This window comes from Triticum dicoccoides, chromosome 2A, assembly GCF_002162155.2.
Source record: "Triticum dicoccoides isolate Atlit2015 ecotype Zavitan chromosome 2A, WEW_v2.0, whole genome shotgun sequence".
Taxonomy (NCBI): Eukaryota; Viridiplantae; Streptophyta; class Magnoliopsida; order Poales; family Poaceae; genus Triticum; species Triticum dicoccoides.
This window is the reverse complement of record NC_041382.1, coordinates 666,969,284-666,992,718: the sequence shown is the minus strand read 5'-3', so window position 1 is coordinate 666,992,718 and position 23,435 is coordinate 666,969,284.

The window sequence follows — 23,435 nt, the reverse complement described above, 5'->3', positions numbered from 1 at the left end:
TATTTAAATTTACCTGGCGGCAAGTAGATAAAAAAGGGGTGAAAAAATAAATGTGGCGGCGGCCTAGCTAATCGGTCGAACTAGCCCAACTAGCTAGCCACCATGCTTCACTGATGTACTCGGCGGGAAAAGTGGTCTTTCGTGATTTGACAACTCATTTACTTGCTTAGGCGAAAACGCGCGGTAGGGCGTCCCACGTCAGGAAGAATATATGCGTGCACCACCTGGGAGGACCCCGAAACTGTGTGGTAGGGTGCGCCATGTCTCGGCACGGAGGAAAAATGTGCGTGTAAAAATGTACTTTATCAGACGTAGTACCTATGGTTCGACCTCGGGACCCAACCAGTCGGTCGAAAACACCCCACTAGCCACACAGCTTCATCATGCTAACATGGCACGGATGATAGGTGTGGTTGGCTCCGTCTCGACCAGCCACAACGTCTCTTGTTCTAGGCGATTCTTCTATTTTCCAAGCTTTTTTTAGTTGTAATAACACCACGGCAATCTAGCGTCGCTCTTCGTACGTGCCCGTGCAAAGGTTAGACGATGGAGAGAAGAGAGAGATCGCAGACCTGGGACCCACCAGTAAGTGAGTCAACGGTCATGCACGTGTCGACGAGGCAGTCCCTCTACTCTACTCTACGTAATACTGCATAAAATCAAGTTATGGGATAAAGCCAACAACCGTTGTTGTTTCAGGCTATAGACTTACGCTTTGTAGTCCAGGTTGCTAGTTCGAATCTCGTCTTTCAGATTTGTTAGTTTTAGGTCGAAATATGATTAATGACTAGTGGGACCCCCGTGTGTTGTTCCGATATTTCAGTGTAGGATGGATTTTTTGAACAAACACTTTGCGCGGTTAGACAAGTAATGGCACAATTTACACGTATTTTGCAAGTTTATGAACAAAAATGACAGCGGCATAGAATATCACATCCACCCTGCAGCTTAGATGCTATGGTGATATGAGTTTTTACACCGTTGGAAGTGAGATCCAATGGCTTAGGAGTAGTCTTTGTAATTATGCGCAATTTCCAAACTCTCCAAAGGTTTTTTTTGCAAATAAAACATTCAGGCCTCATGTGTGCCGCTGCATCTTGGATCCAACGGCTCCCCGTTGCTCATATTAGGTGCTCCCCGTAGCTTAATTACCCGCTACGGTGATATGAGCATCTAGGTGTATGATCAGTGATCATATGGCACATGCGTAGTACTTGTACTTTCTGCGCAATTCCCAAACTCTCTCAGCCGTATATTGAAAAAACATTCAAACCTCCTACTGTGGGCCTTTAGATCTCCGTGAACTCGTATCACCATAGAATCTATGGTGCGGGAGCACCTCATATTCTCCCAAGCGAGAAAACATAAGGTGCTATCGCAGCTTGGATGCTACGGTGATACGAGCTTCGAGGTCGTTTGATCTGAGATCCAATGGCATCTGAGCAGTCTTTGTGCTTGTAAGCAGTGGCCGAACTCTTTGGGGGCTTTCCTGCAAAAAACCATTCGAACCACCGAGGAGGTGTTGGATCACAAATCCAACGGCTCCGAAGAGCTTGTATCACCAAAGCATCTAAGGTGTGGTAGCACATGATATTCTTACATACAGGAGAATATGATGTCCTCCTTCATCTTAGATGCTACGGTGATACGAGATTCGAGGTCGTTGGATATGGGATCCAAGGGCATCTGAGTAGTTTTTGTACAAATTGTGTGCTATTCTCAAACTCATCAAGGTTTCCTGTTAAAATATTAAGACATCATGTGAGCTGCTATATCTCAGATCTACAAGCTCCAAGCAACTCGTATCGGCATATAGCATCTAAGGTATGGGGCACATGATATTCTCCCAGGGAGGAGGGGTGGGGGTGCACAACCAATCGGTGGTTGGGAGGGTGGGGACATATATTATCTAAACAACCCTAAATAGAGCTTCAGAATTTTATCTAAGGTCGAGGGGGTGACCCCTGACAATCATAGCTCCGCCTAATTGAACACAACATTTGCATGTACTGTAGTACTAGACTTAATATTCATGTTTCAGTTTCATATTCGTTTTAAATATTAAATTGAGGACCATGCATGTCTTACATTTTACTCCCTTCGTTTCTAAATATTAGTCTTTTTAGAGATTTCAAGTGGACTGGCACATACGGATGTATATAGACATATTTTAGAGTGTAGATTCGCTCATTTTGCTCCATATGTAGTCGCTTGTTGAAATCTCTAAAAGACTAATATTTAGGAACAGAAGGAGTATTTTTGAATCCGTGTCATACATGCATGGTTTGGAAAAATAGATGCAGTATACTTATTGGATTGTTGTTGTGTTCGTGTGTGGGTGTCTCTGTGTGTGTTTGTATCTCTCTCTCTGTGTGTGTGGTCATATGCTTGATACATACAAAGTTTTCTAACCTCCATATTGTTCATCTTTTAAATTTGAATTTGCATTGAAAAACTTACCAGGGATACCATGAAATGTGAAATCCACGTTGAGATCACTATATCACAAACTCACTCTAATTCAACAACTCGTCATAAATCAATTACCACGTTGATATTAGTATTTGCAAGGAAAATACGGACATTGTAATACACATAGATTCGTTCAGCAATTTAAAAGGTTCCTTTCATATTCTCGAATGGTAGGACCCAACGGCGTACCAGCCAGACCTTGGCTCATGTTGATCCTAAAAAAATAAAATAAAAAAATAGGCTCGTGTCCTTCTGGTGGCGTGCGTGGTACGCACATTAGGAAACCCCAACTAGTCGAGCCTCCGCGTTTCGAGTCGAAATATCTGGCGGCCAGAATTCCAGTCCTAGGAAAGTCCCCTCATGTCCCCGGTCCATAATGACTACCATGAACAATGGAGGGATGCTTTAGTAACTAGACAATATTACCTACCATGCCGAGCACGATTCAATTCCCTCGGTCGCCGCTCGCCAAGGTCACCCGTCAACTGCATTGCCTAGTACTACTACTACTACTACACTAGGATGAGCACATAATTGACCCCGTTTGTTCATGCCTAGTACTTGAGTTAATATGCCAGGCATGCACTGGTACGGAGGGATTATCCTTTTGCTCCGCATATATAACTTATCTGAAGTCTAACTAAGCAAAATGTTTGACCAAATCCTTTCTTAAGAAATACAACATGACATATGTATGGCTTATTGCATGATGCAGGTTATGATATTGTTTCGAAGCCTGGATCTTAAATTTCACAAAATCCAAAAGCGACCATAAATTCTTGAAACTGAGCATGGTTGATAACCCACAAGTATAGGGGATCGCAACAGTTTTCGAGGGTACAGTATTCAACCCAAATTTATTGATTCGACACAAGGGGAGCTAAAGAATATTCTCAAGTATTAGCAGCTAAGTTGTCAATTCAACCGCACCTAGAAACTCAATATCTGCAGCAAAATATTGAGTAGCAAAGTAATATGATAGTAGTGATAACGGTAGAAAAAGGTAACGGTAGTAAAAGTAATGTTTTTGGTATTTTGTAGTGATGATAGCAATAGCAACGAGAAAGTAAATAAGCGAAGAACAATGTATGGAAAGCTCGTAGGCAATGGATCAGTGATGGAGAATTATGCCGGATGCGGTTCATCATGTAACAGTCATAACCTAGGGTGACACAGAACTAGCTCCAGTTCATTGATATAATGTAGGCATGTATTCCGAACATAGTCATACGTGCTTATGGAAAAGAACTTGCATGACATCTGTTGTCCTACCCTCGTGTGGCAGCGGGGTCCTTACGAAAACTAAGGGATATTAAGGCTTCCTTTTAATAGAGAATCGGAAAAAGCATTACCACATTGTGAATACATGAACTCATCAAACTACAGTCATCACCGGTAAGTATCCCAATTATTGTCACTTCGGGGTTAACGGATCATAACACATAATAGGTGACTATAGACTTGCAAGATAGGATCAAGAACACTCATATATTGATGAGAACATAATAGGTTCAGATCTGAAATCCTGGCACTCAGGCCCTAGTGACAAGCATTAAGCATAGCAAAGTCATAGCAACATCAATCTCAGAACATAGTGGACACTAGGGATCAAACCCTAACAAAACTAACTCGGTTACATGATAGATCCCATCCAACCCATCACCTTCCAGCAAGCCTACGATGGAATTACTCATGCATGGTAGTGAGCATCATGAAATTGGTGATGGAGGATGGTTGATGATGACGATGGCGACGGATTCCCCTCTCCCGAGCCCCGAACGGTCTCCAGATCAGCCCTCCCGAGAGGTTGTAGGGCTTGGCGGCGGCTCCGTATCGTAAAACGCAATGGTTTCTTCTCTCTGATTTTTTTCTTCCTGAAACTCAATATATGGAGTTGGAGTCAGAGACGCAACAGGGGGCCCACGAGGTAGGGGCGCGCCCTAGGGGGGCAGGCGCGCCCCCACCCTCGTGGCAAGGTGGTGGGCCCCCTGGCCTTCATCTTTTGCAGGTATTTTTCTTATTTTCTGAAAAGTGGCTCCGTGAAGTTTCAGGTCATTCCGAGATCGTTTGCTCCTGCACATAAATAACACCATGGTAATTCTGCTGAAAACAACGTCATTCCGGGTTAGTTCCATTCAAATCATGCAAGTTAGAGTCCAAAACAAGGGCAAAAGTGTTTGGAAATGTAGATATGTTGGAGACGTATCAATAGTCACGTGGTATGGCACAAATATTACTTCGTAATTTTTTTCTTCAATTTGAGACAAGCTGCTTATGACAAGTTGCACAAATGAAGAGCCAAGGTATTTTGGAACAAAGGCCTGTCACGTTAAGGCGAACGCTTTCACTATGGAAACCATGGGCGTTTACGTGCCGCCATGAGTCCCGCTTCTCATCGGCAGGTGCCGTCCGAGCAAGCGTGTGAGTCGACGGGAGGCGTGCAAGCAGACCGCTGCGCCGACTGACAGGGAGGCGTGCGAGCAGACCGCTATGCAGGCTCACCGGGAGGCGAGCCCTTTGACCAGGCTCCACCGCCCACCTTCATCCCAACTGCTCCCACTTTTAATGTCGCTGGCGTCGCAGTTTAAAATCAACCCCGCACTACCCGGTATCGCTACAATCTTCTCTCTTCCTCTCCGATTCTCTTGTCGTCTACCTCCAACCAGCCTGACCTAAACATACGCCATGCCGCATCACGATGGTCTGCCCTTAGTCTTCCAGTTTCCGGAGGAAGACACTTAGCCGGAGTCTCAAGAACATAAGGCGCTTTGGGACAAGCTTGAACTGGCCTCGCGGGAAGATAATGCGCCTGTCCCCGCTCCCGTTCTGGCTCCCGTCGCCCCGACTGCGCCAACGCCCATCCCCATGGCATTGATGGGCTGGGAGCCGCCCATTGTCGTGGAGCTTGATGCCACGGGGTTCCATGAGGTCCCTACCGAATTTCACGCGCCCGTGCACCTGCCAGCGCATGCGCCTGCGCGTGCACTGATGCACACGCCCTGCCGGTGCCCGTGCACCTGCCAGCGCATGCGCCTGCGCGTGCACTAATGTGCGCGCCCGTGCCGGTGCCCGTGCACACGAATGTCTCCGCTGCATCGTTGACAGCGCCTGTCCCCGCGCAGGTGCCAGTACCCCCCTTAGCGGCATGGATGGCCGCCGTCGACCGCTTTCTTGCACGAACACCAGTCGCCTCCTCCCGCCAGTTGACTCGTTTCGAAGTCCATAACATTTTAGCCTTCCTTGAAGCTAGGCCAACATCCAGGAGTATGCCAACAACAGCGCAAGACGCCGCCGTCGCCGTCAGTCAGTGGCCCGACGACACACAAAGCACGACAGAGGAGCCGCTTCCCACCGCAAGACGCCGCCGTCGCCGCCGCGTAATCTAAATTTGCCATGAAAAACGTTCAGATTGCCATGCTTAAAATCCGAACGTTTATCATTTCCATTTATTTTAGGTCGATCATCGTATAATTTAAAGTCAGAGTCAGACTGAACGAAATCTATGGTTTAATCGATTGAATGTTAAGCTAGAGCCGTATCAAATTAAATATAAAACGTCATCAAGCCACATGTATTCCTTGTCATCCAACGACCTAGACTGCTTCAATGTCGAGCGCTCAACATGTTTAGTGTGTAGTTAATTTCATGCCAAAAATAGTGCTAATCACATAATAACACGCAAATAATATCCTACTTAATATCCACATACACTTAATATACTTCCAAATTAACGTGCGTTGCACGTACACACTGACTAGTGCTGCTAGCACGTGAAACTGGTGCCGTAACTTGTGAACGCGTCCAGATATGGTCAACGGCAACATCGCCCGCAAGTTCTTTGTGTTTGCCCGTGCGTCTAAATGCAGAAGGGGAGGAGAAAGAGAGCACACATGGAACCCACCAGTAAGTGAAGGCGAATAGTACTAAAAATAATATTGCATGTTATCAATTAAATAGGATGTGGTAATATAAAAACATTATGTGAACAAAGGGAGGTACCGCAAACTTTGCTGTTCTACGTATGTTGCCTATTGACGTGCAGCTTGAAGGCCCTAGTCGCATGTTTGATCCTCGTCCTTTATTTTTTAATTTGTATATGGGTCCAAATTTGTTTCATGACATGTGGGCCCCTCGGTGTGTAGTTTGTAGCACTTTAATTTGTGGGTCGAAATTTGTTCCATTCTAAGTGGACTATCGGTGTGTAGTTTGGTAGCTTATTTATAATAATTAAAGAGAACAACAGAGTTTTTTGCAATAATACCATGGTGCGACGTTGAAGGCGAGAAAGGACGTGCGAGAGAGCGATGACCGAGCTAGAGGGAAATCAACTAGGGGAGTTGCGGGGGTTGCAACGGTGTTTCGAGTAGTTGTTGGCCGAATGCTACGAAAATATAATCTAAACCGACCGGAATAAATGCCTACACAAATTAATCCAAGACTGGAGTGCCCCTCGCAACGTAATTAGCTCTGGATTTGCGAGGGATGGAGAGGTAGCTTCAATGTGTGGAAGATACGGCGTGAGAAAGCGAGGTCAATCGAGAGACATATAGATAGAGAGACAAAGTGAGTGTGGTCCGACATTCATTGAACAAATATATATGCTTTGGAGAGATATTGTCCGATTGAGCTTTTGGCAAGGGTGAGGGCTGTAAGATGGAGCTTGAGAGATGATCCAGTCATAAACGTGTAGATATATTTTGTGTGTGGGAGGAAGCAAGGTCAATCGATCACATAGGGTCGTCGTGCGATCGAAAGAGTGAGACGGGTTGGAGAGAGTGACCTAGATAGACAATGTGCGTGAGAGAGTGTACAATGTGAATAAGTCGAATTGGGCTCAAACATGGTGATATATCGTTTTTGTCCGAGAAAGAGTGAGGTCAATCGAGACATACAAAGAGAGAGAGGGAGAGAGAGAGAACGAGCGTGGCCCGCCATGAGGTGAAAGAGTGGGGGCGGCTTCGATGGACTGACCTAGATAGACAATCTGCGTGAGAGAGTATAGAGTGTGTCGATCAAGGCCCGAATAGGGAGATATATCATTTGTGTGTGAAAGAAAACGAGGTTAGACGAGACTCAGATAAAGAGAGCGAGATTGAGCGAGTGTGGCCCGCCGTGCGGAAGAAAGAGTGAGACAGTCTCGAGGGAGTGACCTAGATAGACAATGTGCGTGCATGCGCACGAGAGGTTGAGGGGCTAGATAGGCAATGCATGTATTTAGCGCGAGAGGGTGAGAGGGAGAGGGGAGAAAGAGAGAGCTCGGCATGGGGTGCAATGGCGGGTGTGTGAGGAAATACATTTCGTAACAGAGTAGAAAAGGGGGGTTGTGTAGTTGAGAGAGTTAGAGATCGAAACATGGAGAAAAAGAATGGATGTGTGTTGGAAACCGTTGACATTGACTCGATTTGTTGTGCTATTTTGTAGGTCATATGTTTGGATCCATCCAAAAGTTTTATCACAACCATGGTGTTCATCATATACATATGAATTTGTATTAAAAAAGTAGCGTGGATACAGTGAAATGCGAAATCCACGTTAGAATTGGAGATCGCTATGTGACACACACTCTAATTCAAATAACTAATTATGTGAGACACACTCTAATCCATGTTAGCATGGATACCGTGGATACCATTTCGATTTTTTCTTCAAATAACTCCTCATTAATTAATTTATAGTATCTTGTTTCGAATGACTAATTATTGCAAGGAAAACACGGGCATAGTAATACATACAGATTCGTTTGCAAATGAAAGAAGATTCGTTTGCATTCTCAAATGTAGGCGCACCAGGAATACCAGGGTCGTGGTGGTCGCGTGTGTCGGACGGACGCTTAGCACCTAGACACCCACCCCCTCCCTCCCTCCCCCCACCAAAAAGATGACGACAAAATAAGTTCACGTTTCCACGTTCCGGATAGAAATATCTGGCGGCCCCAATTCTAGCCCTGCAAAATCTCCCTTCTCCATCGTCCCCTTCCGCGCCCAGATTGCTCAAATCCCTAATTCTCCACCAACCCAAGGAAAGTTTGAATCGTCCCTCGTCTTGTCTCTTTCCCCACTTTTGTGCCGGATGACAATGACGAAGACGACGGTCGCGCTTCACCACCGCACCAGAGCTACCTCATCTACGACGTTGTCCACCGCACCGGGTGGTCCACCAACAACGTCGGCCGCCGCAACCGACGTGCCTCACAGACACCGACTTCCACTGCATCAGGTGCGCTTCACCGACGCCATCTCCCAGCTCACCGGGGCTACTTCACCGAGCACATCGTCACGCCTCCGCCCCCCGAGGCCGCTGGGGCTTCACCAACGGTGTCGTCCACCGCATCATAGCGCTCCGCTGCCACTCAAGATCTGCATCCGTGCGCGGCCAGCCAACACCAGCGCATCACCCTCAACGCCTCTGAAGTGACCCGCACTCTAGCTAGGCAAGCATGCCCAAACACCGGCCCGAACTAGGTATCCACACATCACTCCCTTGTGCACTGTTCCGACGATGTTTGGATATCCTTTCACTACTCTCTTAGCTTACACGCCTATCCAACTCTGACTTTAACTCTTATTTCTTCTTGAGATATCATCTGAAACAAGCAAATCCATTTTTTAGCGAAGCATGACGGCGCTACGGGATCTGGTACATATCCTGCACACTCGTATAACCTTGTAAGTATCTGTCCTCCGGTACAACAACAAGGTCGATTCCTCTTATTTGATCAGCCATTCATCATGTCAAAAATGCAGAGGGGGGTGCAAGGAGCACAAGACCTGCACATCCAAGCAAGTGGTAACATGTACTTGTACATGGAACATCCCAAGCGCAAGCAGAGCTGTAGTGAGCCTGTACAATGAGCTAGCGTAAGTCCCTGCATTTCATTTAATTTGTATCGCCATTCGTGTATGATTTGTGTGCAGTGGCGGATCCACGAATTCAAGTTACCAGGGGCGAACATTTAACTTAAAAAATACGAAGGCACTTGCACTCCGGAAATCAAGATAACTTGAGAAATGTGAAGCTACATGCACTTTGAAAACCAGCTAATGATCCAAAGTAGTTCAGATTATAAACACTAAATGATGCAAGCACCAAAAAACACAAAATGCAACATGGTGTACAAAGACTACATACATGGTCTGTACCTACTTGAATTATTCGTTTTCTGGCTGAAAATATCGAAGTGTAATTGCACCTATAACCAGTGCGCAAACTGCATATCAATATATCTATCCTGCACAAGTATGTCAATAGTTTCAAACAAAAGTTTAGAAAAGTATTTATGCTACGTTGTCATGATACAGGGACTTTCTGGTAGATGGCCTCGACGTTTCCTCAAGCCATGAAAATGCACTATAATTTGCTTGTCATCAATGCCTACAAATCTCTATATCTCTCTCAACATAGAAGATCATCATTAGACACTAAATCCTTTAATGGGAGCTTGCAAAATGCTTGCATTAGATGCCTCATTAGACACTATATGTTCATCACCAGGAGCATGTAAAATGTTTGCATCAAATCCTTCATTACCAGTCTGTTCATTAGACACTCCAGGCTCAAGAACAACATGAGATTGTATGTTTGCGCCAGAAACTTGATTAGATTCATTAGATTCAGTCAGTTCAGTATTGATTGGAGGAGTTAGAAAATAAGTAGAAATTGGTTTAATTTTCTCATAGATTCCCTACATCCAAGCAGTTTTACAACACCGTCAGGTTTAACTATTGGCCAGAAATTGAAGAGTTTAATTATATATAATCAGGGATGTGATGTACCTGCTCGTTGCGCATTCTACTCTTGCAAGCTGCGACTGTCCGTTTGCGCAAGCTCGATGCCATGCCCGTGCTACCGCCGCTGCCTCCCACGCAGGCTACACCCAGGGTTGGATCTTCATCTTCTTGTCCTTCCATTCGCTTGAAGCCCGGCGACCGCCCTCCAACGAGGGCGCGAGGAAGTGCTGTGTCGGTTTGTCCAGCGGTGGCTAGGTTAGGAGCGAACTAGATTGGAGGATGGAGCGGATGAATTGGGATTTTTCCTGCTTTCGATCGATATGGGAGGCGCTCGTTTGGGCTACGAGCCTGCTATAGGGCCTGCCTTGCACTTATGTTATTGGCCTATCCAAATTGAAACATTTTTCTTCATTTTTTACATTGTCTGCTCATGCGTTGGGACTAACAAAACTAGCCTGGGCCAACCTGGACGACTCAAACTAGGTGCACAGTTTCGAGCCACCCGAGGCGGCTGCCCATACCAGCCCCTATGGTGGTGTCGCCCCTTTTTGCGTTTATGATAGGGGTAGTGAAAAATATTCCAGTGGCGCTTTTGATTTACCCACAGATTGGTTGAATTTCTTGTTTCTATGAACTGAGTTCGTCAATAACCTGAAGGATGCCAGTCTTTTCATCCTATTGTAGATTGCTTAGATCTCAATATGCCAAAAGTACTTGCATGAAATATACAGTAAAAGTCAGTGTGATGTGTGTGGCTACAACTAGTCTGACTACACGTCCTCATATAACATATGAAGGATGCACCATCTTACCAGATTAACCATTCGACTTACCAATGCAGTGTGGGAAGAAAGAAGTATTGGGACTGCGTATCCAAGCAATTGATGCCATGGACTCCTTCGTACAACCTTGTAAGCAAAAAAGAAGTTGCAGTGTGCCTGTACAAAGAACTAGCGTAAGTTCAGTTACCCGCTTCTTGGAATTTTAGTTAGCCACTTATTGCAAAATTGTTCAATTACGTTGCTTGGCTTAATTTAGTTTGCTACTGATTAAATAATGCCACAACCTGTTAATCCTATTATAGACTACGCATATCTATGTGTTTGATACTTACTGTTAAGAATTACCTGTTTGCCTGAACTTAAATAGCTACTTGTTTGTTTAACTGCTTTGCTGCTGCAACAACGGGTTACAATGATGTTAATAACTACTTTTCAGCATCGAATTGAAACTCTTTAATTCCTTGTTTGTTTAACTGGTTTGCTGTTATAACTCCCAGTTGAGTTGTTTTGCTAACTTCAACTTTTCTGAATCCAATCGGAACTTTAATGGCAAAACCGGTTAGCCCAAGATCAAAGAGCGAGGTCCCCATGGACATTGTATCATCCCACATCAGTGGCACCGGCCCAATCGTGCATTATAAATTGCCAACTTCTGATGCTCTAGAGGCTAAACTAGTGGTAGAAAGAGATTCTGCTTCTGCACTTAGATATGAAGTTGACATGTTGAGGAAGCAAACAGCACAATCAGTAGCGGTACTCAAGACAACCATTAAATATTTGGTGGATTTCAAAACAAAGCAAGCTGAGACTGACCACATTGTTAAGTTCTTGAAGGAAAAAAAGAAATTAAATTCTCACTTGGTAAATCATTGGTAAAATGTTCTTTCCATCGTTGAATAACCTTTGTGTTGTTTGTTCATGTAATCAATCAAACCATTTGTTTTAGAGATCATGTAATAATTGTTTTTTGGTTTTTGGTTTGTAATTTTATTTGAGCACAAGTCTTTATTAATTGATAAGACTCGGAGACTTTTCATTTTGATTGCTGTGCCAGACCTACAAATATGCCAATCGGGCTAAATGTGCATTCAGCAATATAATAGTATAGATGGACCATAAGTGGCACGCATCGGAAAGGGCCAAGATGCTGTAGTAGCTTGGCTAAAAAAAGGATGCTATTGTAGCAAAGAAAAGTACAGCGGCCTGGCTTATGTATGTTAGTTGATATTATTGATCCATATACTCTATAAGTGTTTATATGTCTGTTAGTTCTGTATATTCTTGGTTGATTGACTCGGTATTTGAATCTCGATACATCGCTTGTGTACATATCTAAATGGGAGTACACATTATGCTGCGTGTGACATTTGAGTTGGACATGAAGTGTTCCAAATATTCGAATTCACCTTAAACTGGATTCTAGCTTCTGAATTTGAGTATCGGCATTTGTAAACCATATTCATATATGACAGTGGAATACATCTTTGTCGTCCTTTTGAAGATATATAAAAACACATAGAATGATTTATAAAGATTCATATAGGAATAAAAAATGGATTCAAATTTAGTTGCCAGGGTAAACGTGGATGCTTATTGTCCGAAAATTCGAAAGAAGCGGCAAAATGTCCACTCCCACGTCGGCTGCCCGAAGCCAACTGTTTGGGAGATGGAAATTACTGTTTACCCATTACAAGGACAATCCATCGGCCCGATTTCCATTGCTCTAAATAGGGGTAGGATAGTAACTTCAATTAGACGTGACACGACCGCCTCTGAGCCCATTCCGACACGGTGGCCTCCAAACATGGGTGGTAAAACACATTTGATTCAAGCCCGTCTGAAAGACCTCTGTTTCTCCCTCCATTTTCCCATTCATACACGGTGGGCGGCAAAACAAACTCGACTCGGCCGAAATCGATGTAGGCAAATATTTTCAATAGGGGCAGGTTTGTAACTTCACTCAGACGTGACACAACTGCCCTACCTGTCAGCCCCGTTCATACACCGTGGGCGCCAACCATGGGCGCCAACCACCCTCTCCTCACCCGAAATCACTCTGGGCAAATATTGGCGAGATGCGAGATTACCACGTATCCCCAACCGACGAGACGTCAAAATTTTAAACGGGGGCTAAGTTTGTAATTTTCCCATATTTCAGATAGGAGCATCCCAAAATATGGTTCCCCGTACCTCTCCCTCCATTTCCCATTAATACACTGTCCGCACTAGAACACCATCCCCACACCAGCCTCCGTCCACCACCCCATCCATCGCCACCATCCTCCACCACATCCATCGCCACCGTCCTCCACCATGCCGGAGCGCCTACCAACACCGCGTCGTCCACTACTAGAGATGGACGTTTCTCATCCATGGTGATGGACCAATAGCCTTGCATCGCGTCCTCTCGTTTCATCAGCGCCGTCGTCCTCTTTGCCGGGGCCGCTCACATGACCTTCTCTTCCACCGCAACGGGACTTATCCCCCGATGCACCCGTCTACCGTCGCAGATCTGCTTCAATGCCACCGACAGCCATCGCACCCATGATGCCTACACGGCGCCGCAAGAGAGGTGGTACTTCATATCTCCTCAACTTTTTGATCTCAACCAGAAAATAGATCTTAACTTGGTTACTCTACTTTCTTTTCAGCTCTTAGAATTTAGTTCTTAGTTCGAAGCAAACAATGGCTGCTAAATATCATTTCTCCGGTTTCCCCCTTTTATGATAACTATACGATCAGAATACGTGCTTCGTGTCATAATAGCACTGCTCGACCCATCAAGTTAAACAAGCTCAGTTGTTCAAATACGAATCTGATATTATTAAAACAGTTTCGTTTAATTGGTCAGCTAAATGTTCCTAAATTAGTTTCAAAAATGCATGTTCGCCGCTTGGGTGTGTATCTCTACAGGGTGCCCACGGTGGGCCGGCCCACCCTGGGATTTTGGGTCATCCCAGGCCCCGATTCCCCTCTGTTCTGCTGCACGCTTCCGATCTCTACTCGCCCCCAGCCGTCTGCCTCGCCGGCGACTTGCCGTCCCCGGGCGGCATGACTCTAGGAGGAGACGCCGGACTAACAGGAGATCAGGAGCCGCTCGCCCAATAGCGTCATCGCTGCCCGGGCGCGCCGCCGTGCCTACCTTCCCAGTCCATTCAGGGCTCAGGCGTGCAGCACCCACTAAGCCAACCCGATTTATCCTGAGATAAGTCCTCAACACTCATTAGCCACTCCTCGTCACCCATTTTCTAATTGATTCATTAGTCATTAGGCAGGACTGTCATTAGGGTTTGTTGTGTGCTCAATGCTACCTACACTTAATGGTTCAGATGTATTTCGATAATCTTTAGTACCTGTAAAGTTCACAGGGTTTTCAAAATTCCGGCCCTAGGAACAGACACTAGTCATTTTGGATTGTTGGTCGTAGTGACATTGACCCATATTACTACTGCAAGCCAGGTTTGTTGACAATTTTACTTGTCTTTCTTACTCATTCGATATAATATACAATTATTCACGTCGATTAGTTGCAAACAATAAGTGCTAGACAAACTTCTTGATTCACATTTTGGATGGTCTCTTACTGCAGTTACAATTCTGCATACTTGTCCTAGTAAGCTCACAAGTAAATGATTGATTCACTACATTTATGCTTGCCTTGTCATATTTATTGTCAATATTCTTTTAGGGTGGACCACCCTGTTTCTAAATACTGCAACCGTAGACATGAGTGAATAGTATTTCTCTATGTGATCTCTTCCATCATGTGTGGGCAATGAACACTACATTGTATAGAAAGAAAGTGTCATTTCCAGCTTTTACATAGGCTTTGATCTTTTACATGGAATACAATCTGCCTACTTGCTTTGTGTCGCACTACCAACACTCCACCCTTGAAGCTAAACATTATGCCACTCATAATTCCTTAGTTTATTTGTTCAAATACGAATTTCATACGATTCTAATGTTCCTACTTAAGTTTTGAAATGTGTGTCTGCCTGTTATAGAGACATAAGGGGTTTGTATTTCTGTGTGTGGTCTGGTCAGCACGGTTGGGGGGTCAACTTTCCATATGCAGGGGTTTATAGGGAGACACTCTTCGAGTTGAATCCGCAATGCAGTCCATAGATAATCTGACTACTTTTTATGTTTTCATGAATCTCAGATTCTGAACAGCATCATAATGATTATGAGCTTGCGCGCATGAAAAGAATAAAGCAGAACAATACCATGGTTGTCAAACTTGGCATTAAGGGACTGAAATCAAGTCTGGATGCAATGCAATGCAAACGCTTTCCACCTACAGATTCATGCTCAGAATATGATCCTAACAGTGATTCTGAGCTAGAGGGAGACCTAAGTCAATGTAGCTCCCTAGTGGAGGAGTCAGAGGAAGATGCCCTATCTTATTCACCCATCAAGGTGCTTGCTCTAACTTTCCAAGGTTATATTTGTCGCACATATCTTGCAACTGATGCTTTGCATTGCTTCTACTTTATTGAACTACCATTAGCTTAGTTTACACATCGTGTATGTGAATACGCCTTGCCTATCCATTTTTAGTACATATTCCATCTGTCATCATACCATATTTATCCATTCAAATGTTGTTCTTGTGTATTAGATGTTCAAAAGGAAGAGGGCGATTGCTGGTCATGGAGGAGCACAAGCAAAGTATTTGGAAAAGGTAGTGGCACTTGATAAATCAAATAGCCCATTAGGTGTAGTTGCAAATCACCTGACCCACAAAACACCCCAACTCTAGCAGACTCTAGCCCTACTACACTAGTCATTTCTGATGCCCCAACTCAGCAGACCCCAACTGCAGCAAACATTATGATTATGCCAGTTGACATAGCACCAGCTCTACGACGCAAACCCCCCATTCCAGCAAAGAGTACACCAAATCCAGTTGCCAAATCCCTTTTCGAACCAGAGAGAGCCCCAATTGCAGCAAATAGGACCCCTGTTCCATTTCTTCCCAGTTTAGAAGACAAAGCTTATATTGTTGTCAGGAACTTTGTGTGCATCTTTCCTTCATGGAAAGATTATACGCAGACACAGAACAATTTCCAGTCTTCCTCCGCAACTTACGCGTAAGTAATGTACTAATGTTATTCATGGTCATTGCTGCATATGTTTCTGCTGACAGAAGACACAAGATTTCATTCTTTTAAATAGGCGAGGACCAAACTGGATTGTGAAGACGAGCAAGGGTTGGTTGCGATTTTCAAGCACTCGTTGATGAAGTATCATTCCTACCTGAGGCAAGCGCACTTCAATGGCAAGCCTCTAAACAAAATTTCTGTAAAGTCTCCGGTGCTACATTTATCCGACGGTGACGGGAATAATCTTGTTACACATTGGTCTCGGCTGCAGCGTAAGGTACTATCTATGATATCACATCACAATTTGAAATACATTTCCGCATTTGCCTTAACATCTCATCTGTACGAAAACTGTTAGCAGAAGAACATTCATTCTCAAGGGACCACAGAATCTCGCAACTATACTACACACTGCATTGCTCTTGTGAGTATCTCTTGCCATGTATGACCATACTTACTTTCATAGCTGTTTGATTATGTAGCATCACTGCACATGTTAGCCTCGTTATCATCCATTTGGTGGACATTATAAGATCCGTATGGACTCTTACATAAATTTAGAATCAACCCAATGCTTTTGAAGAGGTTTAGCTCTGCCGTCCTCTTGTAAGGACTGAATGTCGTCTATCACTGTACTTACATTAACAGCTACTCCCTCCGTCCCATAATATAAGAATGTTTTGTACAGTACACCAGTGTTCAAAACACTCTTGTATTATGGGAAGAGGAATTGGTTCATTGTGTAGCATTCTGCATCTTATCTCCCTCGCCCACCATTTACTAAAAAAGATCAGATCTATATTTAATCTTACCAAAAAGTAGAATACACAGACAATGCCAGTGCAGAAGTGTAGCCCATTTCTCTTGTTAGTACATTTTGTCCTGTAATGCTTGTACTTCCAGGGATTGGTAGTTGATTATGTAGCATTAATCTGCATCTTATCTTCATTATCCTCTATCCCTTCCAGTATTATCATATCTATAGTTACTCTCTACAAAATGTAGAGTACATGCAATGCTTATGAAGAAGATTCTGTGCTTAAATTCTCTAGTTATCCTTCCCTTGACATGGAGAAGGGCATTATAAAGCCGGTGTTAACTGTTAATGTAAATCAGTCCTTCTAAAACCTTTATCCTCAGCTGTTGTTTAATTTGCTCATACTCCCTATCATTTACTGCTATTTAGTTTGTTGTTTCTACCAAAATGCATGTTCGCAAGAACCGTAAGTTCTAAGTTTTACTTGTAAAACCAAATTCCTTATTCATACCATGCACATTACTCAATACTCCCTATATGTATGCTTGTTTTTGTGGATCTATAATCCAGTGTGTGGTGAAGCAGCCCACGTTTGCACCTTGTCGTCTCCTATTTTATCTTACTGATGTGGCTGATGATATGAACAACATGCCATGCACATTAACCAAAATAGATACAATGATTTTCTTTGCCCTTCATCCATGATTGTTATGTTGACATGGTAATCCAGTAGTGTGGTGAAGCTCGCCGCATTATGAACAATGCCAAATTATGCTATTGATATTTTGAACTTACTCTTTATTTTCTAATTTGAAATTGGATGGAATTGACAGCACATTTATCATCTTTGTTTATACACGTGCAAAACCTATCATCTCTCTGCTTTGTTTCAGGGTGATATGCCTGATGGCATGCACAAGTCTGCTGAAGGCTGTGAGACAAACCCAACATATATTGCAGCAAAGAAGGCAAAACATCTTGAAGATAGCGAGACAACCCCAAAGTCTTGTCTTGATGCAGTGTTCAAGTTACTTGAGACTAGCAGTCAGACAAGCTCACAGAATTTGTTGTCTGAATCAGTTCGACTTCTTCAGTCCCAAGTTCTAGCAGAAAGGCATTCTGCAACTCAACTTCGACTTGAAGTCCTATCTCTAAGAAAGATTGCGGAGAACACCAAGGAGGACCTCATCGCTAAACAGCTACACCTGGAAGCTATGACCGACATGCTAGGTCGGTCTCACAGCCTTGCTCAGCAGCTTGTGCAGCAGTTCCCGCGCAAGGCTAACCTTTCTAGAACTGTCTTGGAAGTGGTCTCGGTTCAGTATTATTTTGTTACGCTGCAATGGTGCCCAGTTTTTGTAATCTGCTTCTTCGTTGCGCGTTATGATCACTAGTGGCGAACTTTGATGCCCAGTGGATGTAATATACCATAAATCCTTTATTGTATAGTGTAGGTTTATTCTTAGTTACTATGTCGTAATTTCTTTATTGTATAGAGTAGGTTCGTTCTTAATTCCTACTAGATACTGCCATCATTCGCTATCTGGAAAAAATTAGATGTAGTCGACCGGGCCGAAACATTCGCCTCTAACGGGCCTAGTGTTTAGCGGGCCACAATTGGGCCAGCCTGCATCTTTCATGGGCCCGAATCATTGGGGACTTCACACTTTGCGCGAGGCCCACAACTTAAACTGGCCTATATTTTAGTTGGGCCTTTTATGGACCCAGTGCTTAGTTTGGCCCAGGTAGCGTTGGGCCATTAACAGGCTAAATATTGTACTGGCCTGTTACCGCCCAGATGAAACCATGGGCCTTTAGCAGGCCGAAATGCATATTGAGCCTCAATTTTCACTAGTCGTCGACGGGCCTTTAGCAGGCCGAAATGCATATTGAGCCTGTTTATTGTTCGTCGAATATTTAGGCCTTTAAGTGGCCAGAGCTTAGTACAGACATCAACGGGCCAAATTATGCGACAGGCCTTTAAAGGCCCAAAGTCACGTTGGGCTTAACTGTTGCCACGTTTATCACGGGCTTAGTGGGCCCAATGTCCCGTCGGACCATATATGGCCCATGGGCAGCACGGGCCATTCCTAGGCCGAAAGTCACACCGGGCTGAAATGGGCTCATGTCTACATCGGGCCTCTAACAAGCCAAAAGTCACTGGCTATAATTGGGCCCAAATAGTCGATGAACAATAAACAGGCCAGATCCGGCTTCGGGCCGTAAATGGGCCTTTATTAAGCAGGCCGTTATTGGGCTGGCCCACTAGTACCTGAGTAAGTACTACGGGCCTTTGACTGGGCCGGCCTTTTTAACCTATATGGGCCTCTGTTGGGCCGTGCCACGTGTCAACGTATCATAGGCGCTTTGGGTCCAATGTGTGGATGACATCTGTCCCAATGGTGAGCCGACACGGGTTTCCTCCAGCCAATGATGATTTTACACGTGGAAAATCCCCATTGGTCGGGGCTGTTAAGAGGTTATCGGATCCAAAACTGGACCCGATAGCTTAACGGTGTTCCGTTACGGTGGACGCCACGTGTCGGTCACCCTTGACGAAAGCACTTCTGTGACGCGCGATTTATCGTCATGGAAGTGGACACTTCCGTGATGATAATTTTGGTAATGTCATGGAACACTTCTACGACAGCACAGGTGAAAGGGCATGTAGTCCCTAAGTGTGGTTTTGGCAATTAAATGACAATCTCTATGGACTAATGTTTCTCAATGAGATATATTTTAAGGTTTTGTCCATAGATGGTGCCTCAAGGATATTGGATGGAATCAAGGATGAAGTCCATATATATGAAAGTATATTTGATGTATGCTTTGGAGTTAAATGACGATTCCTATGGAGCATCAAGTGCATGGAATCTTATATGAAGATATGTTCCATAGTGGTGCTTGAAGTGCATTGGGTTGTTTTGTGAAGTCTTCCATCAAAGCATCTGAAGAAGTCCTCATAGTATCCTTCTCTGGATACCCCTTGCACATGGGCTTGTACCATGCGCATGGGGTCGAGTGTCAACTCTCTGGATACCCCGTGATCACGAGGCCTAGGTGTTGGCTCTCGAGATCCCATTGTTGGAAATATTCCCTAGAGGCAATAATAAAATGATTATTATATTTCCTTGTTCATGATAATTGTCTATTATTCATGCTATAATTGTATTATCCGGAAATCGTAATACATGTGTGAATACATAGACCACAATGTGTCCCTAGTGAGCCTCTAGTTGACTAGCTCGTTGATCAACAGATAGTCATGGTTTCCTGGCTATGGACATGGGGATGTCATTGATAACGGGATCACATCATTAGGAGAATGATGTGATGGACAAGACCCAAACCTAAGCATAGCACAAAGATCGTGTAAGTTCGTTTTGTGAGAGCTTTTCTAATGTCAAGTATCATTTCCTTAGACCATGAGATTGTGCAACTCCCGGATACCGTAGGAGTGCTTTGGGTGTATCAAACGTCACAACGTAACTGGGTGGCTATAAAGGTGCACTACGGGTATCTCCGAAAGTGTCTGTTGGGTTGGCACGAATCAAGACTGGGATTTGTCACTCCGTATGACGGAGAGGTATCTCTGGGCCCACTCGGTAATGCATCATCATAATGAGCTCAATGTGACCAAGGGGTTGGTCACGGGATCATGCATTACGGTACGAGTAAAGTGACTTGCCGGTAACGAGATTGAACACGGTATTGGGATATCGACGATCGAGTCTCGGGCAAGTAACGTACCGATTGACAAAGGAAATTGAATACAGGATTGATTAAGTCCTCGACATCGTGGTTCATCCGATGAGATCATCGAGGAGCATGTGGGAGCCAACATGGGTATCTATATCCCGCTGTTGGTTATTGACCGGAGAGGCGTCTCGGTCATGTCTGCGTGTCTCCCAAACCCGTAGGGTCTATACACTTAAGGTTCAGTGACGCTAGGGTTGTAGAGATATTAGTGTGCAGTAACCCGAAAGTTGTTCGGAGTCCCGGATGAGATCCCGGATGTCACGAGGAGTTCCGGAGGTAAAGATGTATATATAGGAAGTCCAGTTTCGGCCAGCGGGAAGGTTTCAGGGGTTACCGATATTGTACCAGGACCACCGGAAGGGTCCCGGGGGTCCACCGGATGGGGCCACCTATCCCGGAGGGCCCCATGGGCTGAAGTGGCGTGGGAACCAGCCCCTGATGGGCTGGTGCGCCCCACCCAAGGGCCCAAGGCGCCTAGGGTTGGAAACCCTAGGGGGCCGTTGCCCCCCGAGGGGGCATGCCCCCCCTGGTTGGAAACCCTAAGGGGGGCGTTGCCCCCAGGGGCCGCCGCCCCCCCTTTTAGATGGGATCTCCAAGGGGGCATGCGCCCCCTAGCCCCTATATATAGTGGAAGGGAGGGAGGGCAGCCGCACCTTGCTCTTGGCGCCTCCCTCTCCCTCCGTAACATCTCTCTTCCCCGCTTGTGCTTGGCGAAGCCCTGCCGGGATCCTGCTGCATCCACCACCACACCGTCGTGCTGCTGGATCTCCATCAACCTCTCCTTTCCCCTTGCTGGATCAAGAAGGAGGAGACGTCTTCCCAACCGTATGTGTGTTGAACGCGGAGGTGCTGTCCGTTAGGCACTTGGTCATCGGTGATTTGGATCACGGGGAGTACGACTCCATCATCCCCGTTCACTTGAACGCTTCTGCTCGCGGTCTACAAGGGTATGTAGATGCACTCCTATTCCCCTCGTTGCTAGAATACTCCATAGATTGATCTTGGTGATGCATAGAATTTTTTAATTTCTGCTACGATCCCCAACAGTGGCATCATGAGCTAGGTCTATGCGTAGTTTCTATGCACGGTAGAACACAAAATAGTTGTGGGCGTCGATATTGCCAATTATCTTGCCGTTACTAGTCTTATCTTGATTCGGCGGTATTGTGGGATGAAGCGGCCCGGACCAACCTTACACATACGCTTACGTGAGACCGGTTCCACCGACTGACATGCACTAGTTGCATAAGGTGGCTGGCAGGTGTCTGTCTCTCCCACTTTAGTCGGATCAGATTCGATGAACAGGGTCCTTATGAAGGGTAAACAGAAATTGGCAATTCACGTTGTGGTTTTGGCGTAGGTAAGAAACGTTCTTGCTAGAAACCTATAGCAGCCACGTAAAAACTTGCAACAACAATTAGAGGACGTCTAACTTGTTTTTGCAGCATATGCCTTGTGATGTGATATGGCCAAAAGGATGTGATGAATGATATATGTGATGTATGAGATTGATCATGTTCTTGTAATAGGAATCACGACTTGCATGTCGATGAGTATGACAACCGGTAGGAGCCATAGGAGTTGTCTTTATTTATTTATGACCTGCGTGTCAACATAAACGTCATGTAATTACTTTACTTTATTGCTAAAGCGTTAGCCATAGTAGTAGAAGTAATAGATGACGAGACAACTTCAAGAAGACACGATGATGGAGATCATGATGATGGAGATCATGGTGTCATGCCGGTGACAACGATGATCATGGAGCCCCGAAGATGGATATCAAAGGAGCAAATGATATTGGCCATATCATGTCACTATTTGATTGCATGTGATGTTTATCATGTTTTACATCTTATTTGCTTAGAACGACGGTAGCTTAAATAAGATGATCCCTCGTAATAATTTCAAGAAAGTGTTCCCCCTAACTGTGCACCGTTTCGAAGGTTCGTTGTTTTGAAGCACCATGTGATGATCGGGTGTGATAGATTCTAACGTTCGAATACAATGGGTGTAAGATAGATTTACACACGCAATACACTTAGGTTGACTTGATGAGCCTAGCATGTACAGACATGGCCTCAGAACACAGAAGACCGAAAGGTCGAGCATGAGTCGTATAGAAGATACGATCAACATGAAGATGTTCACCGATGTTGACTAGTCCGTCTCACGTGATGATCGGACACGGCCTAGTTAACTCGGATCATGTTATACTTAGATGACTGGAGGGATGTCTATCTGAGTGGGAGTTCATTTAATAATTTGATTATATGAATTAATTATCATGAACTTAGTCTAAAATCTTTACAATATGTCTTGTAGATCAAATGGCCCATGTTGTCCTCAACTTCAACGCGTTCCTAGAGAAAACCAAGCTAAAAGACGATGACAGCAACTATACGGACTGGGTCCGGAACCTGAGGATCATCCTCATAGCTGCCAAGAAAGATTATGTCCTAGAAGCACCGCTAGGTGACGCACCCGTCCCACAGAACCAAGATGTTATGAACGCTTGGCAGACACGTGCTGATGATTACTCCCTCGTTCGGTGCGGCATGCTTTACAGTTTAGAACCGGGGCTCCAAAAGCGTTTTGAGAGACACGGAGCATATGAGATGTTCGAAGAGCTGAAAATGGTTTTTCAAGCTCATGCCCGGGTCGAGAGATATGAAGTCTCCAACAAGTTCTTCAGCTGTAAGATGGAGGAAAATAGTTCTGTCAGTGAGCACATACTCAAAATGTCTGGGTTGCATAACCGCTTGACTCAGCTGGGAGTTAATCTCCCGGATGACGCGGTCATTGACAGAATCCTTCAGTCGCTTCCACC